This window comes from Callorhinus ursinus, unplaced genomic scaffold (assembly GCF_003265705.2).
Source record: "Callorhinus ursinus isolate GAN/ISIS: 27379988/994484 unplaced genomic scaffold, GSC_fseal_2.0 scaffold1, whole genome shotgun sequence".
Classification (NCBI taxonomy): Eukaryota; Metazoa; Chordata; class Mammalia; order Carnivora; family Otariidae; genus Callorhinus; species Callorhinus ursinus.
In genome coordinates this window covers 5,379,002-5,384,310 of record NW_027397063.1, presented here as the reverse complement: position 1 = coordinate 5,384,310, position 5,309 = coordinate 5,379,002, and the positions used below count along the sequence as shown (strand labels likewise).

The 5,309-nt window shown below is 47.6% G+C and overlaps 1 long non-coding RNA gene across 1 annotated transcript; it reads left to right on the top strand.

Moving 5' to 3' along the window:
• The first annotated feature begins 207 nt into the window (after positions 1-207).
• Positions 208-4,174, top strand: LOC112824369 (uncharacterized). Its single transcript, XR_003208418.2, has 2 exons — positions 208-327; positions 1,625-4,174. It is a non-coding gene; the product is annotated as an uncharacterized lncRNA (long non-coding RNA).
• The last annotated feature ends 1,135 nt before the right edge of the window (positions 4,175-5,309 follow it).

The window sequence follows — 5,309 nt, the reverse complement described above, 5'->3', positions numbered from 1 at the left end:
TGGAGGGTATGGCTTCTCACAGGCAACCCTTCCATTATTCAGAGTAGAACTCATGCTCTCAGTCACATGAGAGGCTATTTTCTTCTTGTATTTCCTTTTATTTTCAGCGTTCAACTTTCTCCTCAGCATTGTTTGTAGGTGGGCAAATCTTAACCAGGTTTCTGTTCCTCAAATCAGCTTCTTCATTTGCATTAGGGGGAAGGGTGGCACAAGCTGCCCTTATTACTGCCCAGCCTTTCATAGATCTTTGCCGAGAGAAGCCTTGGTTGGTTGTCAGGAGCCCCGGATAGAGCTGAGCCCCCACACTTGGCAGCCATGTGAACTTGGGTGAGTTTTTCACCTCTCTGCTTCTCAAGCTCCCCATCTACAAAGTGAAGGGCGGGGCTCTTTCCCTAAGGACCCCCTTGCTGTATGGCTTCAGAATGATTGCAAAGAGTCCGAAGCAGAAGTGAACACTTACTTTAAATGTCTGCACCTCGGCAACGGGGCCGCAGTGAAATCTTGATTTAGTTGTGTTTGGATAATTTTCCTTTCTCCTTTTGCTTGACTGCTTCCTACTCCAAATATTTGTTTATTGCAGCTATCCTCCCCCCTTTTTGCTCTACCAATGCGGGTGAGATGCAAATGTGCCTTTTGTGACTGTTGCTGTGTCGCCTGGGCCCCAATTGACAGACAGGAGGCAGAACAGTTGTGGGAGCTGGAGCGGCAGGGAGCAGGGTTCAGGGGGCAGCAAGTGTGAGTCAACACACAAGGAAACCACGGCAAACAGCTGGAAGGCAGGGGTAGAAAATTTGAATCTTGCAGGAATACTGCGAAGTGGGTTCCATTTCTGGGACTCCAGAGTGAGGAGAGCTGACCTGAGTGTGGCCGGGCTAGCGGTACATTAAAAAAAAAAAAAAAAAAATCAGATCATGTTATTCCACTGCTTAAAACTGTTCAATGGATTACCATCTCACTTAAAAACAAAAGAATCTGAAAATCCCCATCCTTTGGCTGACAAAGGCCCCGTGGCCTAAGCTTTGCTGTTTCTTCTCCTCATTTGCCACCACTCTTTTCCTTGCTCCCTGTGGGCCACAGCACTAGTTTCTTAGCGTCCCTTAGTGCCTTCCTGCCTCCGGACCTTTGCACTTGCTGTTCCCTCTGCCTGGAACATCCTCCTCCTTTATCCAAGCAGCCATGTCACCTTCTCAGAGGCCTTCCCAGACCACCCAAACTGAAGGAGCCAGCCTCACTCCAGGCTTTCTTCATCCCCCTTGTTCAGATGTATTTTTCTTTGTAGCCCTTACCACCATTTGACCTTCTCTCACAAAAGGGGTTGTTTGATGTCCGCCCCCTCCACTGGCATATGAGCCCCTCAAGGACTAGGGGTGTTGTGAAGTTCTCCATAGTGTCCCCAACACACAGTTCAGCACCTGACATAATTGTAGAAGGAATGAGTGCATGAGGGAATGAGTGAATGAATGGAGAAATGGATGGGTGAAGGCTTATTGGAATTGTAAGCCTTTGGGACCTGCTTCTGGTTCTTCAGACTCTCCTTCTGTCATCTTGGTCCTTGGCTTCCTATTTCCACACCTGTCTAAGTTCTACTCTCTTCTGTTTTTTTTTTTTTTTTTTTTTTGCTTAGCCACAGTTTCAGTGAGAAATGTCCCTGCCCTATCCTGGTTCCATGGCCCCTGGCTGGTCAAGCAGAGGCCTTGAGGGGGAAGTAGAGCAGTGCAAGAGGAGACCAAGGCTCAGGACCCAGGAGCAGAATTTCTTCCTGCAGAGAAGATGCTGTAGCTAAAGGTCAGCCACACCCTTGCAGGAGAACAGCCATCACTAGCAGGTGTTACCGGGGCCTTGCTGGCGTGGTTCTGCATATCAGAGGCAGAACATTAACTGATGGACTCTTCAACAAGCCCGCTGCCCCGCGACTGGCTTGAGGCTTCACACATAGTGGACCAGGCACCCAGGACCAGTGGAAAGGATTCCACGCCAGAACTGAGAGGCCTCAGGCTGGATCCCGGCCCTCACTTTTTACCACAAAGCTTATAAAGGTGTGACCCTCATGGATCAGCTGCGATATGCTGTTGCCTTCAGACAAGACAGTCTAAATAACCAAAAATCATTTCAAAACGACTCAGATTTGTTTCCATCTGTTCCTCGAACACCTGGAAACCCATAATCACCTACCAGGAGCTCTTGAAATCCTGCTTGTCTCTCTCCCATTCACCGAAAGGTACAGCACAGGTGCTGTTCTCAAAAACACTTCACTCAAAAGACTTCCCCCATCCCTGCCCCGTCCCCTGCACACCTCTCGTTTTTCTTCTCCTCTCTCTATCCTCCCAAGTCTCTATCCCAACAGATTCTCCTTGCAGGGAGGAGGAAGGAAAGAGATGGGAATTTTCCTTAGTGATTACAGGCATGGGGTAGAGTCAAAGCCCTGGTTCCCTTGCCTGCCAAGTAGCAGTAACGGCAAAATCCACGTCTCAAAGCGTGGAAGGATCAACGCAGCCAATGGACAGGGAAGGGAGTTTTCTATCAGAGCAGAGAAACAGTTTTCTGTGCATTTTCCTTCCTCTCTGCTGGGGTTGTCCCCAGGTCACCCAGAAGCATGAACAGATTCCTGGATGACAGAAGGATCTGGATGCTTGTTCCAACGAGGAGATACAGCTGGGGGCTGGGAGCAGGAAGAAGTGACAGTAGACAATGTGTAGGATGCAAGAGGCAGGTGTGGAGGGAGCAGGGTCCCTAGAGCAGAGGGGACACCCTGGGATCGACGTGTGGGTTCCCCAAAGTCTAACAATGGTGGACAACCGTGGACACTCCTTGTGTGAAAAGAGGTGGGCGAGGCAGAAAGAAAATCTTGCCCTTGACCAAGGTCAAGCTGAACTGAGGGACTGATCTCTGAGCTGGGGTGACTAGACACAGCCACAGAGACCCTCATGTGTGACGCAAAGGCTGTGATTTACCCTTGGCCTGAGGATCAGTGTTTGTTGTTTTTCTTTTCTGTTGGTAAACTTCAGCTTTATTGTTGTACGTGCTCCCAGGAGGGGGCATCCAGTGACTTACAAGACCCTTCTGTGACTTTCTGGAGAGGTCACCCCTGGGCTGACATCACGGGTGTTCCTGATTCAAGGCTGTCGTCTGTGACCTTGAGGAGGGAGATGGGAACAGCAAGGCTTTCAGCCTGATGGGAGAATCCTTGTGAGCCTCTGCAGCAATGGGATGGGATCGGCGTTAAGCATCCCACCTGGGCACAGGTGCAGGGAACAGGTTCATCTCCCTTCACAGGGCAGGGGAGGATGAGAAGGGCTCCTCCCGGATTGGTCCAGAGCCCTGTTGTCCAAATAAAGGCAGTAGGCTCTTGGTCTTGGCATCAGCTCTTACCATCAGGATGGACAAGGGCTAACCATCCACATTTGCTTCCACGCCCCCCTTTTTTGATATAAGAAATAAAACATTGCCAATAGAAAGAAAGTCCCCCTGGTTCTTCCTCAGTCCCTACGTCCTCTCCTTCTTCTAAGATTATCACTGCTGTAAATTTGATGTGTGTGCTCTGGCCCATTAACAAATATATATATATTACACATCTCTAAGTGTATCTACCTTTAAATATATTTTCCATGAACAAAATATAACATTAGGTTTATGTGTTTATAAAAGAGATGATACTCTACTAAATATTCATTTAGAAACTTATTTTAAGCCAATCAGAGAAAGACAATTATCATATGGTTTCACTCATATGAGGAATTATAAGGAATAGCGTGGAGGATCGTAGGGGAAGGGAGGGAAAACTGAATGGGAAGAAATCAGAGAGGGAGACAAACCCTGAGAGGCTCTGGACTCGAGGAAACAAACAGAGGGTTGTGGAAGGGGAGGTTGAGGGCGGATGGGGTAACTGGGACGGGCTTTAAGGAGCGCACGTGATGTGATGAGCACTGGGTGTTATATGCAACTGATGAATCATTGAACAATACATCAAAAACTAATGATAGGCGGCCTGGGTGGCTCAGTCGGTTAAGCATCTGCCTTCGGCTCAGCTCATGATCCCAGGGTCCTGGGATCGAGTCCCAGATCGGGCTCCTTGCTCAACGGGGAGCCTGCTTCTCCCTCTGCCTGCCACTCCCCCTGCTTGTGCTCTCTCTCTCTCTCTCTGACAAACAAATAAATTTAAAAAATTAAAAAATAACTAATGATGTACTATATGTTGGCTAATTTAACTTAAATTTAAAAAAATTTGCATTCTCCACAGGAAAAAAAAAACGTATTTTTTTCTGCTTTACAGTATATTTCTGAGAGCTGGCCACCCCCCTCCCCGATCTAATTAGTAGTGTTTATCCATGGCTGTAGGGAATTCTATCCTATGGATATATCATTTTATTTATCCATTCCCCTACTGATGTTTTGATGTTGAGATTGGTTTTTGGATAGACAGACACCTGCTGCGGTGAACTTCTTGGTCCAGCTGTCCTCATGCTTGCGGGAGAGAGGGTCCTGTAATCACATCCCTTGGTACTCATTTTTGCTCTGCAGTTGTTCACAAATTAGAGGCTCGCTGCTGCTCCAAGCATCCCAGTTAGGCTGTGTGAGAACACCTACTTGCATCAGCTGTCTACGTTTGGACTCCCAGTGATGAAGGTGGGGCCACGGCCTTTGTGCGGGGGCGGGGGTGGGGTGAGGGGGCTGGGAGCTGGCCAGGCTTGAATGGAGACGTGTGACTTCTCAGGAAACCTGCCTACCTCCCCAGGGTCGTCCTGTTTAGTTATGCAGGAGGCAAAGGAAACCAATGGTTTGGGAAAAGTCCTGTTGATACAAAACCAACCAGTTTATTTTTATTTATTTATTTATTTATTTTTATTTATTTTTTTAATTTTTTATTGTTATGTTAATCACCGTATATTACATCATTTGTTTTGGTGTAGTGTTCCATGATTCATTGTTTGTTCATAACACCCAGTGCTCCATGCAGAATGTGCCCTCTTTAATACCCATCACCAGGCTAACCCATCCCCCTACCCTCCTCCCCTCTAGAACCCTCAGTTTGTTTTTCAGAGTCCATCATCTCTCCTGGTTCGTCTCCCCCTCTGACTTACTCCCCTTCATTCTTCCTCTCCTGCTATCTTCTTCTTTTTCTTTTTTCTTAAAATATGTTGCGTTTTTTGTTTCAGAAGTACAGATCTGTGATTCAACAGTCTTGCACAATTCACAGCGCTCACCGTAGCACATACCCTCCCCAATGTCTATCACCCAGCCACCCCATCCCTCCCACCCCCGACCACTCCAGCAACCCTCAGTTTGTTCCTGAGATTAAGAATTCCTCATAT